This window comes from Scleropages formosus, chromosome 19 (genome assembly GCF_900964775.1).
Source record: "Scleropages formosus chromosome 19, fSclFor1.1, whole genome shotgun sequence".
NCBI lineage: Eukaryota > Metazoa > Chordata > Actinopteri > Osteoglossiformes > Osteoglossidae > Scleropages > Scleropages formosus.
This window is the reverse complement of record NC_041824.1, coordinates 13,382,321-13,406,811: the sequence shown is the minus strand read 5'-3', so window position 1 is coordinate 13,406,811 and position 24,491 is coordinate 13,382,321. Positions and strand designations below refer to the sequence as shown.

The window sequence follows — 24,491 nt, the reverse complement described above, 5'->3', positions numbered from 1 at the left end:
ACATTTACTTATTTACCTGAATTTTCTCAAAAGTGACTTACCGTATTAATCAGTTGCACACATAGAAACAGATTTGGCAGAGGCCTGGGAAATAAAACCAATAGCTATGTACCCTCTACACCTTCTTACCAATAGTTCTTTTCCTAATTCATACGGAGACACAAAGTGTCCTTGGAGTTAAAACTACACAGGTCCTAAAAGAGAGGTGGCCTGTGACTTCAGGAGCTACACCCTGGCAGCACTGGAAAGCCTCTTCTTGTCTTTAAATCAGATGATGCTATCAAAGTGGATTAAGAGCAAACAGGGAATCCACAATTATATTTCTGTCTGATGAAAAGCTGAGGATCCTGGGTCACAAGCAGAGCACGGAACATTCAAGAACGCTGTATAAGTCAACAGGAAGATATGTGACTGGGCTCATGCAAAGTGCCTCTATTTGCTGTGGACAAAATATGATATTGAAATTCGGGCTGATTTACTGATGGAACACCTGAAGAGCAGGATTATGACATCTGCTGTATGAGTGAAACATGGGCAGAGCCTTAAATCAGCACTTCCTCTCCCTGGTAGGCATCTTTTTACAAACATTTATAAGCTTTTTGTGTTAATAGAAGAACTGTATCACAATATAGAGAATTAGGAAAATGCAGATTCACACAAATACATGACACAAAGATTTACAAGGACTAAAAAGGTTGGTCATAGAGCCCTATGTAAGATGATCCAAAAAAAAAAAAAGTCATCTAAAGTTTTTCAACACAATATGCAGAACTGCACCACGCTTTCCAGGAGAAGACACGGATTTGGGCACAGACGGGGTGAAAGGCCACAGATGTTTTCCAACACAGTCACACACACAAAAAGATGTGTGGCCCTTGACCTCTGAGCCTGCCCCAGAAGGGTCAATCCCAACAGTTCCTTGTTGTCCACGGGCAGCGCACTTGAAAAAGTATGAAGAGGAGGCTTCAAAACACTTCAGAACCCACTGGTCTCCTGTACAAATGCAGCGCTTGCCGCAGGATCATGATAAAGTCCCTACCACACAACTGTTTCACATTAAGAAGCAAGGAAAGGGAGAAAAACTCTCATGTGTGCTGCCCAGTCACACCGGGTAGCAACAGCAAGACAAATACATGATTAAGTTTCATAAAATGTTTGTTGGGAAGCGCGCAGTGGGATCATGTGCACAGCTCAGCCAATCGTTCCTTTTTCACACGCTGCCCAGGGTAAGCACTCAAGCAGTTTGCCAGCAAGCAATTCCTTTGCAAAAGCTGTCATTTTGATAGACGTTAACATCGGTGTCTAATATCTTTAATTCAATCACTATAAGCAACTGCCTGTCCGAGTCAGGGTCGTAGAGGTATGCAGCCTATTCTGGAACCAGCAGCCCAAGGCTAGCCGAGGGTACACTGGATCGGTAGCCATTCCATCGAAATTTCACGTTGTAGTTAAGTTGTTGAAAAAAAAAAATCTGCTTATTTATCGGTCTTGTATGTGGCACAGTCAGGTATGACGCGTTCTATATGCAGCAACCAAACAGAATTTCCCTCTGAAATTAAGTTCATTCAAAGCATTCATTCATTCTCTCCCATGAATAAAGGAGAGTGCTAATCGGTCCTAAAGGGATTGATCCAGCTTTTTCCCCTTCTTTCTTTCTTTCACTAATCCAGAAGGACAGTCAAGAAGTGAATTTCCCAGCCCTTAATGGTGCAAGGAGAGCTGGAACCCTGTTGGATGGACTGGCCCCACTGGATCCTGGCACCACAACCTGATGCTGCCCAGAATGAACAGCCCAACAGGCCTTCAACAAAGTCATGTTGGGGTCATAAGACCCCATGAAACTGAAAACAGAACAAAGAAAAGCCTCCTCTAGAACTCCTTGTGTTTTACAATAACCATGGTGCTGCTTGCATGAGATCAATACCCTCTTTCAAAGCTTTTAACAGGGTATTAATTAGAAGATTACCACAGAAAAGCCTGCTGCTTCCGCTTCACTTGTGTCAGCAACAGGAAATGGGGATTTACAGAACCAATGCAGACAAGCGAGTGGCACACCGAAGTCGGGACGTGTAGTACTGTGAGCAAGGTTTGTGGGTGCAACAGAGAGCAAGGAAAGCACCCCGAACCTGGCGCTTTGCATTAACCTGGGATGCCACAGGGATGGCAGACTGTGAAAAGGGGGTGTCATGACAACTGCGAGTGCCCTTGTCATGATTAATAATTAAGGGAACGTGCATGTGCCGCACACTGGGAAGCAGCTGTCGACAGGCACCCCCGTCGGTGCACCCTTCCGCAGGGCGGCTCGCCATGGCACCAGATTCACCCTTCTCCCTCAACCAGCCCCCCTCGCCACAAGCACTGCTCACATGTTCCACTTCCTATTACTCTTACTTGTAAACCATATCCAGGACCTGTGAATTATTCAAACTCCCCTCAGTAATCACAGGACAAAGAGGGAGCAGAAAAGGCCAGGGCAAGATGACTGCACAGTGCTGTTGAGGGAAAGGGGGTGCATGTAGGTAAGCAGTGTTTTTCTGTGTGTGTGTGTGGGGGGGGGGGGTCCACAATGGCAAACTGTCAATTACACCCCGTTCCCTGCAGTTACAGCCACGCTAGTAACATAAATCACGGAACAACGAATGCGTGAGCAGTCGCATAAAGCGGGTCTCCTCTGAATCTTTAACACGGTGCAGAAGCATGTATGCGTAACTGGGTGAGGACAGAGAAGTTCATGTGCAGACGGGAGTGGTGAGGGGGTTCATACTCTGCCATCTTTCACTGGTTTAATCAGCCACTAGAAAATTGCTGGAAGTCAACCTGCAGGCAAGGCGAGATGGGTAGAAACACTGCAAAGGGCATTTTAGAAAGGAAATTTCACCCACTTCATGTATGTACTGTGATGACTCCATGTTGTGTAGTGGTTAGAGGGTTTTTGCACTCATAGGACAGAGATTCAAAATCCATTTCTTGCAGATGTACCTTTGATCAAGATACTTAGTACTGACATAGCAAAAATAACAGTTATATGAACAGGTAAATCACAGTAAGTAACTTCACTGTAAAGTCGCCTTGGAGAAAAAAATTTTGCTAAAAATTGTAGAGGGCAAATGTGAATATACTGTGGACAAGCCCATATTGAGATCCTCATAAGTAACATTGTAATATCATGGTGAAAGAACTACCACTAAACTGAAAGACAGGTTTCAGGAAAGCACGCTCTCACTGTTCAGTACCGTGGGTATGGACAGGAAGGCCTGACCTTTACTTCCTCACCTAGCACAACGGACGGTAGAGGAACTCCCGGGGGCCACACCGGTCACCAAGGCAAGCAAATAACTCTTCACTCCCAACGCTGCATTAATAAGGCCATTATCAGTGAACAAGGCAAACATCCCCAGGTAAAGAAACTCACACCCATGCGCACAAATCCACGCCTTTCTCTCCCTCACCATGATAAAATGGGGAAAGAAAACTCTAGACGACACGCATCGACAGGACCCATCAGGTGCAGCATGCTTTCCAATACTGCTGAACTTCCATACGCAGCGTCCCACGGCCAGAAGAACATGCTCACGAGAGAGGGCTGGCCGCTGGGTGGAGGGCTCTGGCTCCAGCTCTGTTCATACGCTGTGAGCAGTAAAGCCAGCAGAACAGAAAGGAATATCAGAAAGTGAGACGGGGATGAACAGAGGCAGATGAAGAGAGAGAGGAGAAAACAAAGGCAGATGGGCAAACAGAGCGAGTGCTTTTGGACACAAGCAGCGTCATGCAGAAACACGCGGCACCTCACAAGTCCTGAATCTGCTCCAGAGCAAACACCCACCCCAGATAGACACAGGCCTCCCTTTTCGCTCCACGAGCCCAGCCTGTCTGTGCAGGTGCATGTGCACGTTACAGCAGTCGACACCAAACCAAGCCCACTTTTCACCTCATTCTGCTCCGTCACAGTGAGACGCTGTGCTCATCAATCAGTGCAGGAAAACTACAGTCACACCAACACCTCAGGCATGACCACAACGCTGTAGCTTCTACAGCTAATTAGTTGCAACAAAAACAATTACACATTTAGCAGTTTTAATGCACCATGGGCTTCATTTAACCAAAACGTACTGATTGTACTTTGCTAATTTTTCAATTTACCATGCCATTTTGTGAGTTTTTATTTTGTCAGGGGTAGAGAGGAGAGATTATTTCGGTTTGATGTGGGCGCTCTTTGCTGTGCCTCCTACATGAGAATGGCGCGCACTTGAAAGCATCTGTCTCTTCAGAAGCCCGAGCGTTTGAAGGCCAGCAGAACACAGCAGACAAGAACAACTTCTCAGAACGCTGATTAAAAATTATTTCAAATTAAAAGACAACACCGCAAAGCATACCGACAACGAGCCGATGCATTTAATCCGTGTCACTGATGCCATAAATGAATCGACCCAAACCCATTTCACAGCAGTTTCCCCCCCACCCGAAGCCCCGCCCTCTTCTGTAAAGGCAGCACTACTGATATCAGAGGTGGACTGACATCTGGAATCCCCGCCTGTCAAGGGGTCACCAGTGCAAATGTGACTTTTCCTCCCAAAAAAATCCAGCAAGATCACCAGAGCTGGAAGCCTCCAACACAAGTGACAGAAGAGGGAAAGGCGCCGTCACCCCTGCACAAACACCACGAAAACAGAAAGGGTGCGAGACAATAGGAGGCGGATGACAACAGCTCTCTGCCATGACTCAGTCAGTCACCTGACTCCTAGTGCTGCCCAACTAAGAACACCACAAACGCTGTGGCCTCAAGTTGTCTAAAAATGGAGCGGGGAGGTTAACCTTCCCCCGCTGCCCTGAAAGCCCGAGCGCTGCAAAGTGGCAATGAGGCGAACAGTGCGTTGCGGAGGACAGCTGAACCCCGTTGTTTACACAGAGCATTACAATGACGGCAGTACTGAGGTCCTGGGACCAGGCTTCTTAACCGCATGGTTCAGACATACCGGCAGGAAAGTGGCAATTATGAGATGCCGGGCAGGGGCAGTGCTGAGCGCGGGGGTATGGGGACCGCGGCCGAGACAGATAGAAGTGGGCTGGCGGAGGTGCGCAAAAGGCAGGGGGAGAGACGCACACAGACATGCATTCCCGTCATGGCAGCTGCACGATAAGGACAACACAGGAGCTATTCAATAATCGTCTGCACACGTTCGGCACCTGGATACACGGAGCACTGAACTGTGGCACTGCGTTTCGAACCATCTGTCACTTCAGAGGTCAACGCCACACCACTCGCATTCACACCCATCTGTGAACTTCTCCCCTCCTCCTGTAGCGCCACTGAACACTAAGAGCTGCACTCCGCACAGTGATGTGGAAGACAATCGACTAGACAGTCACACACAAGAGGACTAACAAATTTTGTGTGTGTGGAAGCCTTTGCTGCAGTTTGCTGAAGACCAGCACACGACACAGTAAGACATGGAAAAAAGACACCACTGCAGAGCGTTTTCAGTGACATTTGCTGGTCATAGTTTAGTTTGCATAGTTATTAATTTTTGTTATTTGGTTTTTGCTGCCAAGCTCAGCAATTCTTCTTCTGTTTTGTTTCCTTCTCAGGTGTTGGGACAATAGCACTGAGCCATACAACACTTGAATAAAGGGACAGCAGGGGGCGTAGTGGTTCGAGTTGCTGCCTTTACACTTAAAGGACCCAGAGTTCAAATACCACCTCCTACTGTAGTGCCCTTGACAAATGTACTCACCCCAAACTGATACAGTTAAAAATGTGCCTATTGTGTAAATGTTTAAGTCACAGTAAGTACCATTGAGACTCGCATGTACTGATGTAAGGCGTGCATGGGAGAGCAGCTGATTTTACATTACACTGATGAAACAGCAGGCATGTGAGAGTAGCACCTCCACCTCTCTGTGCCACTGAACCTCCGCTGTGGAACATCATGTTTCGTATGACCACATTTTTTTATGTGGTGTCTTACTGTTACATAAACCAAATTTACACAGATTTACCCGTTTCTACAGCTGGCTGTCCTTACTGGAGCTGTGCACTAGATGTGATGAATATATTAAGCGGTATATTCTTTTAATATCTACACTGTCGCTTCCACTTCACCGAGGCTATCAGCAGCAATATGGGTATGTGTAATAAATGTGCAGTAAACGGTGTGTGTGTGTGTGCGCGCGCGCGCGCGAGCGAGCGAGCGCGCGTCTCTCCACCTGAGTGCCAAATGCCGTCCACCTTTCGGGATATTTCCTGCTCGCACACAGACTGTCCATATTAATATCGCTCTTCATTTTAATGCACGCGCCTCACCGCCGTGCGAGTCACACGCGCTCGTAAGGAAACCAAGTCGCTACCCTGTAAACGCATTGAAAATCCTCCGCTTTTCATAGATGGACCGTAAAACAGGCGTGAATTTGTATGCCGTTCTTTCCGATCCCCCCCCCCCTTCAAGGTGAAACGGTTCTTCAGCAGAACAGGTTTGCCCTCATTTACCTGGCCGGGAAGCTGCAGTATGCGCGAGATGACACAGCGAAGGTGTCTATGAATACGATCAGGAGTGTGTTCCGACAGCACCGCGAAGAGTGTGAGGGCATCGTTCCCTGCGCTCCTCCACGCAGTGTCCGTTTTACAATAATCTTGTGTGTCGAAGAAGTACCGGGGAAAATGCGAAGCCAAGCCGAACCCAAGTTCAGCGCACCGAACACCGGCTGTCGAGGACAGTCGGGACCAGCTCACCGAACGAACAGACAGAACAAGGTGCCGAACACAGCGATCGCAATGAATGAAGAACGGTACCGAACACTTTAGCACCGCTGCGGGGGGACGAGCGAACACACCGGCTTCAGCACCGCGTTTTGTACGCACGGCATCCACACTCCAGTTAGTACCGCTGGTAAATGTTAATGTGACACTCGACTCGTAGCGCTCAGTGCGGCATTCAGTAGGGTATTCAATGGTATTCACCGTTAGTGGAGCGGGACTAAAACAGCGCTACACACATCAAAACGTGGTTAACTTCGTGACGGCGTCACGGTCTTCCTCTTGGATCAGTTCTTATGACTGACTGACTGACTGACACACACACAGAGAGAGAGAGAGCGAGCGAGCGAGGGAGAGGGGAACCCAGACGCGGTGCGGGATTTCCACGCCAGCAACACCTTGTCCCAGAGCGCTTCTCCTTCATCGCGGCTCGCGCGCTGTGAACGGGACACACACAGACGAGCAGAATCTCCATCATCTTCGTCGGGGTAAGTAAATCACAGACATAATGATCAGCCGGGCCATCGATCCGCGTACCACCACCACCTGCTCCCTGGAGACACAACGGCCACGCCGCTAAGGCATGTCATGATGTTACACAGACGAGCTCGGTCGGTGTCTTTCAAGCACGGAGTAACGGACAGCACTCACACACAGCCAGCTGAGCCTGTCCTCAACTGAACACACACACAGTTATAATCATGAGCCACGTTTACACACTAGACTAGAGCGCCTCACGAGAGCTCTCGGCGTCAGGGCTCCACTGACTGACACACAGCCGGCGACGTACAGCTTCCAACTACACAGAGGCACAGTTTATACCGAAAAGGTTGTTACCAGGTACGCGCCCAAGACGCGCCACCGTCCTGCTCCTCACACTCACCGTCTCTCACGTCACACTTCACACACAGTGAGTGTAAGAGCGCCGACTCGCACCGCGACGTGTCCGGCCGCCGCGCGCCTCCTCCTCCTCCTCCTCCACAGACTGAGGTGTGTCACACCGGGAGTTTGTCCGCTTCTTTTCGAAGCGCTCCTCTAGTACAAGTTCACGTCTGTCTCCGTCGGTGTGTTTAAGCATTCGGCGGGCGCGTCGCGACGAAACACACCGCGTGGAATAAGGCGAGTTGGAACTTCGCCAAGCAAGCCCCCCCCCAAAAAAAAAACACAGACGGTCGGGGAGAAGTGCGGGACAACCGAGAAAAGGGGGTCCCAATTACAGGGAGGGGGTGGCGAGAGCAGCGCGGTAAAGAAAGAAAAAAAGTGGGGTTACTCACGGGTGAAAGAGGCGCTCCCTGCGAGCGATATCCTCTCCATGATTACATTCCACAGCTCGCGGACTTGTCCTGTGCCGCGCTCGCCCTCACCCGCTCGGCGCTTCGCCTGCGAGTCTGCAGCTTCTCCGCGTGAATGGAGCGGAATGCGGCGCGCACTCCTCCCTCTCCACCCCCCCCAACCCGGTCAACCCTCCGTGAGCGCGCGCGCGCGCGACTCCGCCTCATTTTGGAGAGGGACGCGCGGGGCGGAGGGAAAGGGGGCGCGAGCGGTGACCACGCAGCGCACGTGCAGGCGCCAGCGTTTCCCGCCGGTGGGGGGCGCTACCGTGCGCGCGGGGCAGCACCGCGAAGTGTTGTGAAGCGCGCGTGTCTGGAAAAAGGCGACGAGGAAAAGGCGGGAAAAGGAGGTTTTACGCCACACAACTTGTCCCTAAAAGTCCAAATCCACTTGTGGGCACATTTAGCCTTGTTTGGTGTGAAAAATGCAAGCCGTCATGGTGGATATGAAGGATATTTACATGTACATTTTTTCATTTAGCAGACGCTTTTCTCCAAAGCGACGTGCATCTCATAGAAAATATAATGTGTGCAATGGTTAAAGTTGCAATACATTAGCAGGGAGTGAGACTTAGATGGAGTTAGTTTGTTTCTTTCCACCATATGAACCAATATTCATCACACGAGTAGTTACGTAAAACTTTATCCAAGTATCCACAAATCCAAATCACCTTTCCTTTTTTTAGACATATAAACATTTACATTACATTACAGGAGTAGCTTTGCAAAGGTTTATCGGATATGGTGAACGTCTGGAAAGGCCAGGATGTCCTAGCAAGGCCAGGGCACGAACCCTGACGCTCGATGATGAGCAGAGTAAACAGCAGGGGCCTCCCCTTCCATCTGTCATATTCCATAATGACTGCGATGATGACACTTTCGTTTAATTCTACCGCTCTGTTACGGCCCCACAGATTTCGCAGGTGGCAGCAGACCTGCAGCGATGTCCTTCAGCAAGGATATGGTGCACCTCCACCTGCACATGGTTAGCCGCTGCCTGTCTGGTCACTTATACATCTGTCCAGTGTCATCAGATGTCCTTTCTGACACATAACGCACAGCACACGGTCCTGCCAGGACTCCCTGAGTGTCTCCATGGCAGGTGACGCTGCCCTGCATCGGCATGTATTTTAACAAATGACTCAATTAGCCGAGACACTTAGTCTGCGCGGCCCTTTTTCCCGTTCTCAGAATCGAATGGTTAGAAGTCACTGAGGTAACTTGTGTCTTGTGGTTCTGCATTTCAAGTTGCATGTGACCCAGATGGAGAGAAGCATAGCATTCAGCAACTTCAAAATGACCTTTCATTTCTCAGACGAGTTATACAAAAAATCTGAAGAGCTGAGATTACCGTTTATCACGTTGGTTTTGCGTGGGCGGGTGCTAGAGGAAAGTGTGGTTAATGTTATTCAGTTGCCCCAGCTCGAGCGGGTTTCTTGCAGCTGCGCCCTCAAGAATTTCATCCGTGTGCCACCTAGCAAATGTGCATGCGTGCGTGCATGAGGGCAACGGTGTGCGTGCATCTTATCTTTTTTTCTTTTTTTTTTGCAGAAGCACTCTGAAATGCACTGCGATCTTCCGTTCTCTTGTCTGGTTGGCGATGGCCAAAGGGAAAAAATGCGAGGCACAACACAGCAGGTTTGTTACGGAAGATGTAAAGCCGTATTGGACAACGCCAGGGGCAAAGAGTAAGTTATCTCCTCGCCAACTCTGAAGCCCCCTGCTGGTTTGTTAATGTCGTTGCGATACTCAATGTCAAATATGGACATTGACATCAAAAAGTCTGGCTTTAGCTCTCTGTACCATAGCTTTACCCAGACTACAGCACAAAGTAGCCTCCTCCTTGTAAAAACCCTGACAAACATGAAACAAAAATCCTTTGCATTTCATTATCTGCAGTTCAAGCATAACCAAAAGTGAAAACTACATAGGAGTAAATCTAATTAGTTGCAGCATAGCAGGGTTCCACTGGTGCCTCACAACTCTAGGGCCTAAGTTCAGATGGCTTCAGATCTAGCTTAGCCTGGGTAGAGTTTGAATCTTCTCATGTTCACATGGGTTTCCCTCCCACAGTCCAAAGACATGTTTGAGATAGATTACACACACACACATTCACACATTGGCTGAAACTGCTTGTCCCGAGCGGGGTCGCGGCGAGCCGTAGCCTAATCCGGCAACACAGGGCGCAAGGCTGGAGGGGGAGGGGAGGACGGGACGCCAGTCCATTGCAAGGCACCCCAAGCGGGACTCAAACCCCAGACCCACCAAAGAGCAGGACCCGGCCAAGCCCGTAGCCCCCCGAGATAGATTGATGAATCTGAATTGCTCTTTCTGTGTATCTGGGGTGAATGAATGTGTGATTGCTGTCCAGTGTGCTGGTCTCCTGTCCAGGGTGTGCCCTACCCCACAACCTACGATTTCAGGATATGCTCCAGGCACCATAACCCTGCACTGGGCAAGTGATTATTGATAACCGAGGAACGGATGACATACAGATGGTTGGATAAATTTTATGAGGGGCAACTTTCTTAAATATTTTTGTGTTTAATATTTCTCCAATTGGCACAGCAAGATAAGAAATTAAGTACCTCCGGGGTTTTGAATTCGCAGTCACTTGGCCCCAAAGTGCAGATGCTTAAAAAAGGCGTCAAACTGCTTCCAAAACCAAAGAGCTGTCTCTCTGCCTTTACTGCGATGTGTGAAGAAAGCATGGTAGATGTGGTAAAGGATCTTGCAGTGCAGACACACTTCAGTACTTTGTACCAGACAGAGGTGAGAGGAGCTGGATTCTGATTAGTGGGTGTCCAGAGGACTGACCCGACTGGGAAGAGGACAAGAGATGGCACCAATCCCCCGTCCCCAGTGGAGCTCCGCACCGTCTATAATGTCCAGCACTGATGGCCAGCAGAACTGCCACATATTTGGGAGAACACATAGCAATAGACATCACCATCCCCAAGGGAGAGACTTAAAATGGGAGCTGGATTAAAATGTCCATACTTTTGTTTTTAATTAAATAAAATCTTTATGCAAAAAGATGAGTTGAGCTCATTTCTCCCTTAATTATCGATGCATGGCATTTTTCCAGAAGTGGGAGGTTTCGAAAGGGTCAGCAGGGTTATTCTACAGATATGTGCAACATGAAAGGCTAAGGATAATTGGCTGTGGTTTAGGTAGTTTTTTACATGGAATTCAATTAATAACTAATCAAAAATGACTTTAAGGAATGTATTTAAGGAATTACTCATGACTTTCTGGATCAAAACATGTCCTCAACTGTCTAAAAGTTTACAGTGAAGTGCAATAAGTATGTTTAAGGTGAACACTTGTGTTTAATAGTATAATTTACTGCAGTGTTGATTTAAAAAAGAGAAATATGGACAACGGTTATTCATAGTTTGTGTTTATCAGGATTTCCATTTTTGCATGATTCCAACATGTAGCGCATTTTGAAATTAACAGGATAAAATGGTACCTGTTAGCTTTTTACTATTTAACAAGCATTTTTGGTCTTGTACCAGTGGACTTTTTGGATTATGTGCATACAAAAATGACAAATCTATACATACATACATCTATGTTTTTTATTGTATGGAACTGACTGACTATATGGATAAACATGATGTATGTAGTTCGAAGGGACCACATATCTATGACACGGGCAAAGGAATGTTTTTGGCCTTCATAGTTTAGTAATTTTCAGAGGAAAAGCCAATGAATGAGCCATTTGCAGGGTTTAGCTTTGGGTGTGCAGAAAAGTTCAGTTGGCTATAACAAACACGCACGTACACGTGCACACAGCAGACTCATAAACAAAGCAATTGGAATGCATTTACCATGAAAAATATGAGCCTCAAAACAAACCAAGTTCTCCAGCAGTTTAAAGTTGACACACAAATTAAAAAGAATAGAACCACTAACCTTTGCACCCATTGTGGGGATCTTTTCTTTGAAGCATGCTTTGTGTCTCAGCACAACTGCTGAAATGCATTCATTACACTCAAAACAATGGGTAGCAGTAATTATTTATGGAAATTGAAACTCTTTTAAATGTCAATCTCTTTTTGCATGGAAATTAATTATTTGTAATGCCAGCAACTTTTGTATAAATTATTGCAGGCTGACACTGCAGCAAACCATGGAGTACATTCCAGCACGAGAGGGAGAACACGAACCCCGGCCCTTGAAATAATCAGCACCGCAGGCGTGCACAGTGCCGTCTCAGTCGAACCCCGGCTGCAGGAACGCACCCCATCGGCGCAATCAGCACAGCGCCGCGGACGGCCTCCCGTGCCGACACGTCGCAGCCACGTGACGCAGAGCTGGTTAGCCGCCTCGTATCGTTTCCTGTTGGGCCGCCTTGATGCGGGCGGCTTTTTCAACCACATCTTTCAGCACCCAATCATAATTAAAATCTGGGAGAAAGCGCACACAGAAACTAATTAGTGACAAACACTCTTTTCGCTGCTCTCCAGCACTTTCCTCGAGCTCTCTGATGTGTCAGCCTTGAGGTGTGTGTGTGCTCAAGAGGAGCTGGGGAGGAAAAACTTTTGATTTATTTTAGCACTTTTCATCATGATCAAGATCACAGAAAGCCCCCTTTTCCCTTTCATACTGTATGCTTTTTCATACTCCCGCACTGTCCGGTTATATAAGCCGGGGGCCGATCAGAGGCAGAGCCAGCAACGGGGGGTGGGAAGTGGGGGGTGGCTGCCCAGGAGAAGACAAGGCTTTCGTTTCCTCATCGGGTTACTCCAGGTCCCAGAGGTGTGTGTCACAGTGTGCTTTCGAGGGAGGACAACCTGCCACCCTCTCGTGTGATACTCGTAGTTTGTGTCCTACAAAAGAACGGGTGTCAGGTTCACTGCATCAGTTTCCCAAAGGGGAAGGAGCTCAACCACACATTGCTCTGTGGATGATCATTGAACCGCAGCACGAGCGCATCCAAATCGGAGTGGCATTATTTGCTGACGTCGACATTGGATTTCCTAGCTTGTGATGACCCTGTAAAGGGGACGACTGGGAAGGTATTTTAAGGGACATGGGGCTGCACTCCATTCATGTAAGTGTGGGCTCCCCCCCCATCCCCCTACAGTTACCTTCCAGATGGATCCAGATACCGGCAGGTCAGTAATTACCGAGATGGGGCCGCGCGTGCCAGGTAACACCTCTCCGGCTGCATGTCGCGGTCCACATTCATTCCCCACGTAACGCGATCCCATCACCAGGTCCATGACAGGCTCTCCGCCGTCCATCACCACACTGTGAGGTGATTGCCACTGCTACAAGGAGCACTTATGTAGATTGCAGGGAGTTAGCATAACTGGCCGTCAATGCCTTGTTCCAGGCCTAAATGACAGTAATATATTGCTTGTTCTTACAGACATGGCAGCACGTACTAACGTTCATCCCCTTCAGCACCCAGCTCTCTACTGAGCTGAAATAAATTATGCAGTTCTGACACTGGTGGTTATTACATCCAATGTAATAAGAGAGGGGACTATATCTATATATTTTCGGCTAGAGGCATGTCATAAAGTGAACAAACATGCTACAGCACGTTGCAGAACTATATAAAAGAACATTAACTATGAAGTTGACAAAGCACTATGGATTCCATCTAGATGAATGGGTACGCCAGCGCGATTGTGGTTGAGTTCACTGGAATGCAGGAGTCACAGCACGGCTGTGCACTGATGTGTCACTGCACTAAATGCCAGTGCCAGGGCACCGCTTTCAATCAAGTAAGTGACAGAACGGAGGATTAATCATTCATGATGACTGATGGAGAAATATGGGACAACCTCATTTTTACCGTGCCATTATTACTTTTGCAACCTTATCATCAGTCCACATTGATTGCAGTGCATGGCCCATTGTAACTGGAGCTCCCGAAGCACCCCTGACAAACATACATAGCGAAAGCTCTGGAAAATTCTCAATGCGAGGTTGCCTGCAGGTGGAGGCAGAAGAGTCTGCTGTGAAATGGGCCTCTTTCCCAGGAGGACAGCGGAATCGCAAAGACACCCATCCCTCATCCCTGTGGTATAGGATCACGTCTCAGCAATGTGATTTCCCCCCGTCCTCACAACCATAATCTCATTTCCTTGGCCGTCACTGTGCCGCAATGGGCTTGTGTGACAGCTGCGGAACAGGCCGAGACTTGACCCCGACTCCTTAACAACCGCATTCCACGCAGTCTCCTGACGAGGGATCAAGTTAGCTTGATGCACTAAACACCCGAGGGCCCTACGTGGGAACTTGAGGTCAAAGATCACTGCAGGGGACTCGTCTGTCTAGCGAGCGACGCCACGCTGGAGAGAGGCTGAAACTGTGGCCCTGAGTCGCCCAAGAGCAGGTGTTCTCCTTCCCCAAATCTTGACCATCAGTCAAGTCTAGAGGTCCTTAGAGAGCTGGGTAGCCATTCCATTCATTCCCCTTGTGCAGGATGGAGGGAGGATCTCCCCTTGTTGGGGTGAACAGAACCATCCCACCGGATCCCAGGGCTCCCCATACACAAGCAACTGCAAGAGCCCCACCCCACATCCTGTAAGAGCCCCCCGCCGGTCTCACTGGCAGGCCAATTTGTTGGGCAACACAGCGGTTATCTAAATGCAAAGTGGTGCTGTAATGGCTGTTGGGACTCTCCCTGAAGACCCGCCAAGCTGGCCGACATGGGACTCGTCATGGAATTACTGTTGCAAAATCGAGCCGGAACGCTGTGAGCGGGCGACGATGTGCAGAGCTGTGCTTGACAGCATAAGGGAACGGCAAATATGTATGGCTCTTTCATACTGGATCCCCGATGAGGAATAAAAAAGGAATTTGAACTTGGAGAGGGGTTGGACAATGGGGGGGGGGGGCGGTCTGCGTGCAGGAAGAAACCAGCTAGAAATGTTCACGGAATCAGTATTAAATGACACATGGACGATGTGGGACTCAGAAGCAGGGAGGAGAGGCGATTCCTAGAGTTGCTCTCCTGAGCACAGCTACAGCCTAAAATGCTTTAGAACTGAGTCCACAACAACGTGCATTTCACACAAATGCAAATCACCAACACATATTACAAAACATCTCCTGAAGTTCATTTAAAATGAATTACAGCAATATTGCTTAATTTAATTGCATTATTATCATCATCATCTTGCTTCCCCAGTGCTTTTATATAGAGGGAATTAGGACCTTACTGTATACAGTTTAATGTTTTTACTGTGGTAAATCATATCAAGCAACTTGTAACCACAGAGGGGACTCGAACTGGCAACCTTCACACTCAAAGAGTATGACCTGAACTGCAGCGCTATCTGCCACATTACAATCAGGCTCAGTAATGGCAGTAAGGGAGCAGAGGTACAGCCCCAGTAGAGCAGCAAGGACCACACTGATCCAGCAGGTCGCTTCAGCTGTTGGCATGGAGCTCAGCTGCAGCTGCTTCTAGTTGAGAGGACACCTTTAGGCAGTGTTAAAAGCTGTGTATATCTTACTCCAGTCTGGCTTAAGAAATTGCATTTAGCACATTGATTTCTGCTGGTGCCGGGTTGTATTGTTTAATCCTGACAGATGGAGCGCTCTGCATCTGCAATGAGGCTGTGACCACAAAACAGGCTTCTTGCTGCAGGCTTAATTTGCCTGTTTTGTATGATTGACATGTCCCCTCAAGAGACCATTTGTTTGTTTAATTGCCTCAACTTCACAAGGGTCGTTTCAGTGGTGTATTCTCCTGGCTCTTCAGTAGGCCGTGGTTCAGCGGGGCCTAAGTGACCAGGCACTGAACGTTTGCCCACTCTGTCCAACCTCCTTTTGATAAGCACACACACGTAAACGTGTCCAATTAGTTTTGGTCAATAGCATCCTTCTCTCGTTGGCAGCGGCACGTGAAAGAAGAACTAACCCAAGGGCAGGAGGGGGCATTCGACGTGATAACAGCACATTCAGGTTGGTCATCTCCCACATTTGCAGAGGTCATCCAGCATGACACCGCAGTATAATGAGGGGCAGGCAATGGCAGCAGAAGAATTCATGACATGTCAGTGCTCCAAACCACCTCTCTTCTACAAAGGAGATGGTCATTCAGTCCACAACCCCAAACAACTTAAAACCAGTTCTTCACAGTCTTTCCCGGGTCTACATCTCCATTCTGCACATACCAAGGTGTTTGTACAATAGGCAAGTGAAATCCACAACAAGTATTTCAACAGAATGTCAAGAATTTAATCAAGGTATGCCTTCATTTTTGCTGATAATACTAGTGTTTTTATACATAATGCAATGGATAGAAATTCACATTCATGTCATATCATTGCACTGTTGTATAGATTCCCCTTAGTCCCATGTTACTGCAAAGGCTGTGCTGAGACAACAGATAATAACTATAGCCTCAAGACTCATGTGGATATTATTCATGTCACAGCAGCAGAGAGCAATAGACTATTGAAAGAGATGGATGTGACTGCCAATGTTGCTTTTTGTCAGTCTCTTCTCTTTTGTTTGTTTTTGAGGCACCGTTGTGCATGTGAACTTCTTCGGAAGGCCTCACAGTGCCACCTGGGACAACACACACTCAAAAAGCTGAGCACTATGTTTTGTCTCTGAAGGAACCCCTGAGAACATCTGTAAATTCCGATTGCTTTAGTCTAGCTGTACAGACATGTGAAAGAGTAAACTGATAAAGGACCTGTTGATCACAGCACTTGACCCGCACATTGTTTGCTGAAGTACTTAGGCAGTTTACATTGATCCTCTGAACTGGCCATACTCTTTATGACCTTTGGCAATGATCTCATTTCCACATCAGCCACAGGTGTGATAAAATGATAACGCTGTCACACTTGAAACTCTTAAATTCTATGATTAAAGGGAAACAAACAAAATTAATTAGAATTACTTTGTTAAAGCAGTGTTCTAAAACCTACAGTGCCATGCAAAAGTATTCAGACCCTTGACAAAATCACACATTTACATTACATTGAGATTCATTCATTTAGCAAACACTTTTCTCCAGAATGGCTTACATCTCCAAGAACAACACAAAAAGTGAATCGCACCAACAGTAGGAGAGATTTGGATGCAGACCTGATTCTTGACTACAATTTGTCACATACCGAGATATAAACCAGTATAGATTACACAAGTAGCTGCATATAGGTTTTTAAAAATTATTAAACGGATAACACAGCACGTTTATCGAGGATGTAGGAGATCAGAAGAGAAGTCCAAAAGAGGTGAGTTTTTTTACTTTCGTTAACATTGAGAGAGAAAGGTTCAACAGTTCTGAGTCAGAACTGAAAACCTTAGCAGTTTTGATTTTGGATCTTTTGTGCAACCAGGTGGGCAGAGGTGGAGGAGCCTAGCAGTCTGGTTTGGGCATAGTACATCATTAGATCTTGTAGATATTGGGAAGCAGATCCATTGGGGATATGTGGGATTGCTTTGATAGGTTAAGCACAAGTCATGGAGCAGCATTCTGTATCATCTAGAGAGGTTTGATGGCAGAGGCCAGGAGGCCAGAGAGGATAGAGTTGCAGCAGTCAAGGTGGAATATTACCATGGCTTGGACCAAAATTCGCATAGAATTTGTTGTGAGATAAGGGCAGATCCTGGAGTTGTTATGGAGAATGTATCCGTAAGACCGAGCTGTGGCTTCGATATGTTGAGAGAAAGACAGACTTGAGTCGATTGTTACTCCCAGGTTCTTAGCTGATGAATTATTACAGGTGAAATGAGCAAACTGTCCAGTTTTAAGAAGTTCTTAACAGAAGGATGGACCAGCAGGGAGGTGAAGGTCTCTGTTTGGAGAGGTTAAGTTGTAGGTGGTGACCAGATATCCAAGCAGAGATGTCAGAGAGGCAAGTGTTGTTGCATGAGGAAATTTCTGTAGCTCTGGGGTGAAAAGAAAGGAAGAGCCAGGGATCATCAGCATAGCAGTGGTACAAGAATCCGTGGGAGGTAATTACAGGGCTGAGGGAAGAGATGTAGATGGAGAACAGTAGGGGGCCCAGCACCAAGCCCTGTGAAACATTCAGCTGAGAGAGGCTGAGTGGCTGTCTAGGAGCCACTCCAGACAATTTAGTAAGATCTACCTGATAGATAGAACTCGAACCATGTCATTGCTGTTCCTTTGATGTCAAGCTGTCCAAGACAGGAAAGTAGAATCAAGGAGGGCAGTTTCAATGGAATATCCAACTTTGAATCCAGACTGATAACCATCAAGGAGTTTACACTGGGTGAGCAACACAGATAGCTGGTTACAGCTTGCCCATTCCAATGTTTCTGACAGAAAAGGGTGGACAGAGACTGGCCTGTAGTTCTGGCCTATAGTTTTGGTCTGGATCCAGAGAGGGTTTCTTTAGCAGTGATGAGATAAGGGCAGTTTTGAGAGTGAAGAGTTCATGATCATCGAGATAAATTGTGGGGAAATTTCCTGTAGAAGAGGTGAAGGGATGGGATTGAAGGAGCAGGTGGTGGCTCTCTATAACAGCAGGAGGTCCAACATTTCAACTTTTGACAAGGGTTGAAATGAGGAACTCAAAACTACTCTGGGAGACCAATCTTAGTCAGGGCAGGTGGATGTCAAAAACTTGTTCATGATGGAGTTACACACATTTTCCTTGAAAACAAAATGGTGCTTTAATGCTTCTTCCCATTTGATATTTTAATTCAGAATAAAACCACTTAAAATAAACATCACAAAATGAAAAAAAAAGAAATATTTTGTTGGCATAAGTATTCAAACCCTTCCATTGTGGCAAACCTTACTTAATTTAGGTGCATAAAATTACCTTAACAAGCCACCCAGTTAATTCAGCGGCATATGCCAGTGTGCAGTAATAATGGTTCACAATAATGATCACACATTTCAAGAAAAAACACCTGTATCTGTGAAGTCTTTTAGTCAGGTAATGATATCTGAAGCTATGGCATTATAAAGACCAAGTAGCTTCCAAAGTATATCAGAGAGCAAGTTATCAGAAAACACAGATTAGGAGAAGGGTACAAATACAAGTCAAAGTCCCTGAACAACCCTGTGAGCACAGTCTATGCCATCATTAAAAAATGAAAGAAGCATCACACAACACAAACTAGGCTTAGATCAGGCTGAGAACCCGGGCAAGAAGGAAACTCGTGAGAGATGCCACTCTGAAGCCAACAGCAACTTTGAAAGTGTTGCACAGTTCAATCACTCCAATGGGAGAGAATGTGCATCCATCAACCATGCCCAGAACTCTGCATAAAAGTGGCCTGTATGACAGGATAGCAAAAAGGAAGCCGTTCAAAGTTTGTTTGGAGATCACAACAAAGAACCTAAGTGACCCAGCAAAAAATGGCGAAAGGTACTGTGGCCAGATGAAAGATAAACTGAACTTTTTCGACTTCATGCAAAGCATTATTTTTGGTACATGTAACATTATCCCTACAGTAAAGCATGGTGGTGGTGGAGACATCATGCTGTGGGTTGCTTTTCATCAGCAGGCACTGGAAAACCTGAAAAGACTGAAAGAAGAATGGACAGTGCAAATTACAGACAAATACTAGAGGAAAACCTGTTTCAGACTTAAAATTGGAGCAACATTTCAGTAGGACAATGATCCCAAGATCTCAAACACAAGGCCAAAGCCCTGATCTGAATCCAACTGAAAAATCTACGACAAGACTTGATCTCCAAGCACCTTGAGTGAGGTTGAACAGATTTTGCCACCGAGAATGGGCAAAAATTGCATCTAGCCAGTATAAAAAACTGGGACACTTACCCAAAAAGACTTGCAGCTGTAATTGCTCCCATTGGTGCTTGCGCTAAATATTGAGTTCAAGGGTGTGAATACCTAGGCAAACTGCATATTTCAGTCTTGTGATGCAAAACTCATGTTGACTTAGTTCATTCTGAGCAGTGATATTTTGAATTTAAATATCTCATGGAAATAAATACACACACACACACACACATTTTCAGAACCGCTTGTCCCATACGGGGTCACGGGGAACCGGAGCCTACCCGGTAACACAGGGCGTAAGGCCGGAGGGGGAGGGGACACACCCAGGACGGGACGCCAATCTGTCGCAAGGTACCCCAAGCGGGACTCGAACCCCAGACCCACCGGAGAGCAGGACTGTGGTCCAACCCACTGCGCCACCGCACCCCCCGGAAATAAATATTAAAGCATAATTTTGCTTCCAGTAAAATTTATGATTTTTGTCAAGGTTATGAATACTTTTTCAAGGCACTGTACACATGAAAGACCACAAAATTAGCGAGACAGCAATTTTTCCACTTGAGTAATACAACAAATTCGGCAAAAGAACTTGAACTGAGCCCCTACCTCTCTTCTGAGCTCATGTTCATATTCCAACATGTCTATTTGAACTTCAGATTCATCAAAGAAAACAATGATTGAAGTACATGAGTGCACAACATACGTTTTAATGACAGGCTGGGAATGCAGTTTCCAGTGCCTTTCTCCTCTGGATTTTACTGTTAATTTCTTCTTTTACAAAAACCGTCTAAAGCACCACAGTACAAGTGAAATATTTTGTTCAGTAACGTTGCCTGAGTTAGAAATTCAATCCTCCACGCTTTCATTTAAGTATTTGTCACATGTGGCAGTTGGGGAATATGTTGCCAACCCTGGGTTTACCCTATTTATTCTGTCCCATCTACACTTATTCCAACATGTTTAGTGACGATGTTTTGTAGTATTAACCATTCTAGCACTAGTTTAAATAGTTTTCTGTAACTGTTTAAAAAAAACTGTCACATGATTGACTGTGCTTCTATGATTGTCATCATACTACTACATTTGTCCAGGACCTTGTGTTAGCAGACCACTGCACAACTGAATGGGCCTGTGTCACTACAGCATTACATCTGTTACATTTCTCGTTGTCTCTCTCTTAGCATAGCATCGCTCTTCTCATTGTCCCTACATCGGTGTAGCATTCCGCTTTCACCGTGAGCAGCTCCCCGAGCTGGAGCCTCCTCGTTAACACCCATCCGCAACTGCCGACACATGAGCTCCCCGATGAGGCAGCGCAACGGCATCTTCTCAGTGGCTCGGCCCCACACTCCGCGCACTCCCACACGCTCACGCACGCTCTGTACGCTTCTCTTGCTCTGGCTCTCGCCTCCGTTTCTCAAGTCTTTCCTTACAAGAGTTCTTTTTTCTTTGAAATGTTGCGGGCTCTTCATCGCGCTGACATTTAAAACCGTCGGATTGCGAGACTGAGTGCAACAAGGTTAAGGGATTCTAGAAGAACAGGGCTTCAGTTATGGAGGACGTGGAGCCTGGCGTTGCTCCTCAAGCAGCCGTGCGTTCAAGAGCAGCTTTGGCCGCAGCGAAATGGACTCGGCCATTCGGTTCATCACCGCATCTGGGTCTTCGGTCTGAGGCCGTGGACGCACCGGGGCGGGGAGGGGCGGTGGGTGTCGGCTCGTGTCACTCAGCTGCTCCCCGCTCCAGCGGTCCATGCCCCTCCTCATCCCTGGCTCACAGGCGTTTCGCCGAGGGCCCGACACTACAGCCGTCCAGCCTTGTCAGTGGAAAGACGTAGAAAAATGCGCCTGAAAAAAGTATGTGCATCATAGTGAGAACAATCAATCCCCAGAGATCCCCCTTTGTCTTCAGGAATAAATTGCTTTCACCAAAACTCAGAACAAGTGTGGAGTGAAAGAAGGAGAGCTGGAAGAAGGGGAGGAGAAGCGATCTCTCAGACCAAAGAAAATGAGCCTGACAGGGAATGGCTGAGTTGTCTCCAGGCTTATGGGAAGCGTTGTTTCCTGGGACGGGTTTGAGAGTCATGGCCATGTCAACGGAGGGAGGCAGTGGGGGGCGTCTTGCTTCCCACGTTGACCAAGCCAATGAACATAAATACAAGACTAAAGTCGGGAGCGGTTAAAGAAGAAGGGGTGGGGATGGAGTGACTCCCCTGGAGGTCTGTGAGTAGCAGGCCAGTTGTTATCGATTCGCACCTGCAGGTGAAGCCTCAGCCGCTGTCATTGACTGATATGTGATTCTGTTTCCTATCTAATCCACATCAAACTGATTAATAGAAATTTCACCCCCCCCCAGAGTCACGGATACTTTTGACAGGGACAGGATTTTAAGAAACAAAACATCACGCAACACTGCATTTTGCACAGAAGCCGAGCCACTGGGACTAATTTTTGCCAAAATTCGGTAGCAGGGAATATGGGGAACCTTAGCTGAGGGAAAGCTTCACTGTTTCACAATCAACCTCACGATGGCAGGAGCCGGTTTGCATCGGTGGGCTCACAGAGACTGAGGGTGAGCGATGCACAGCAGAAGCACTCAGAGTTGCGGAAGATTGTACTCTTCCAAGGCCAGAGCCCTCTGGGAAGTAGGCGCGGCACTAGCTGGGCTCGGAACCTCTCAGTCCAGGATAACAGTGGCCTCTGCTTCAGAGGTGTAAAACTCTTGCTGGTCTGCATGATGATGATGATGATGATGATGATGTCATCTCACCTGGTTACACCACCACGTACAGCCACAGAGGGGCCAGTGCATTAAGAGCAGCTTCTGTGAGTCAGAGGTCTTACACCTTCCCATATCGTCTTCGCCGTCACTATCAGCCTCATCGTGACTTTGAGCAAACACCGAGAACGTGGCGCCTGGCTTTCCGATTTCTGCAGCCTGGTCGAAGACGGGTGGAATCTGCGGCACGCTAGGGAGAGAGGTTAGGTGCCCCTCGCACTTTGGTTTCCGACCAGGTAACCCGGGGGCCAAAACCCACCGATGGGTCCAAGGGACTGAGTTTCTCACCTGCACCAGAGCCCCCTTGCCGATTCACTGGAGCGGTAGGGGGAAGGTGGCGGTGTACAATCCAATTCTCCATTCACCGCGGCTGCCATACTCTTAACTGGGGGGCTGAGGGGATTGCTGGGATTAACACGGGAGAACAGCTGGCTGCACACCCGGACGTGGCAGGAGAACTGATGGGGCACGCGGGCTTACATCCTCCCAGGCAGAATTCTTTAGGTGAGTGCCTCTGTTCTTTATTAAGAAAACATGTAGTGTGAGGGCATCCAAGTATGAAATTCAATTCTAATCCAGAAACACTGTTATTATTAAGTCTTGCTATCGCTACAAAGCAGACCTGGCCTGTTTCGAGAGCCGAGCTCGGGAAGCAGAACGGCGCGCCGGGCTGTGCTCGGCTGCAGAAGGGCTCCAGGAGCCGCGCGGGGTGCTCGGGCCCTTCCAAACGGGGCTGTTGGGCTCCGGCTCCCGAAACCCCGGCCTCTCGGCAGGCCGAGGGTCTCTCTATGTTACCTTGCGCTTACAGATGGTGAAAAAGGTGTGGTAACATGAACAAAACACAGTGCTGCAGCTGCCCTTCCACAGAGGAAACCCCAGCGATTTAGATCAAGGAGCCGTACCACAGGGTTTCTGCTCAGTGTAAAATATTTTAAACATTCTTGCGTTAGACCAGACTGAGAAAGAAAAATCCCCCCCAAAAATGTGGGCGTGATTTGAAACTGGGCAGCGCTAAAAACGGGAACTGGATTCTGGCTCTTAATATGTGGCTGGAGCCCACCAACATATAGAAAAGGGCGCAAGCGGCTCGGGGTGTCTGCTGAATGACCTCTGGATGGGCTCTCGCTTCGGGCTTCCGCCCCACAACAATGCTGCTGCGCTCGCGCTCTATATATAACAAAATGTATGCAAGAAAACATCCTGTAACGCAAGCTTCGCTTTTACTGTTTTTTGCTTGTAGTCAAGGGTAAGTTCGTGCTGCAGAAAAGCAATTCGGTTCTCTGGGCGCGTTATCGTCGAAGCATCGTTCATTTGCGTATGCAATTTGCATATTCAAAGATGAGAGCGGAAGGGGGCACGCCGGACTCACGACGACACGCGCTTCTACGCACCTCTAGAAACTTCTAAATGAAAGAAAGGATCCGTGGGGAGTTCGGCAGGTGGTTTCTAAGATACCAATACGGAACGGCCCTCGACTTCTTCGACGAGACCGCTTTTTCCGAGCGAAGGGGACGCGGCCGACGGCGACAGGTGTGAGGGTATGTATTTATTATTCATTCTCCGCGCCTCCCGATATGGATCAAGCCTGGAGTGTGACGGGCTGGGAGGTTCCGTGGTGGATGTGGCACTCAGCAGGATCGCGAGACTTCTGACATGTACGCATATCCGGGCACCAGCCTTGCAGATCTTAACTCATTCGATCTGGAAGATTGTTTAATGATTAATGCAACGTTTATGGAAAAAAATGTATATATTAAAAAAGTAGAAAATAACACCTCTCGCAAACACGACACAACGTGTGCAACCTCTTGTCCCAAGCGGGGTTGCGGTGAGCCGGAGCCTAAGCCGGCAACACGGGGCTAAGGGGGAGGGGACACACTCGGGACAGGATGCCGGTTCATCGCAAGGCACCCAAGGCGGGACTTG

At 47.7% G+C, this 24,491-nt stretch overlaps 1 protein-coding gene and 1 long non-coding RNA gene across 4 annotated transcripts in view; one reads left to right on the top strand and one right to left on the bottom strand.

Moving 5' to 3' along the window:
- Positions 1–8,155, bottom strand: part of LOC108939320 (plexin-A1-like) — a 163,160-nt gene extending 155,005 nt beyond the window's left edge. For all 3 annotated transcript variants that reach the window (XR_001966501.2, XM_018760562.2, XM_018760563.2), the window contains exon 1: positions 8,026–8,155. The gene's annotated coding sequence lies outside the window, so the exon portion shown is untranslated. The remainder of the gene's footprint in view (positions 1–8,025) is intronic.
- Positions 7,205–12,326, top strand: LOC108939321 (uncharacterized). Its single transcript, XR_001966502.1, has 3 exons — positions 7,205–7,239; positions 9,634–9,770; positions 12,202–12,326. It is a non-coding gene; the product is annotated as an uncharacterized LOC108939321 (long non-coding RNA).
- Positions 12,327–24,491: the final 12,165 nt, after the last annotated feature.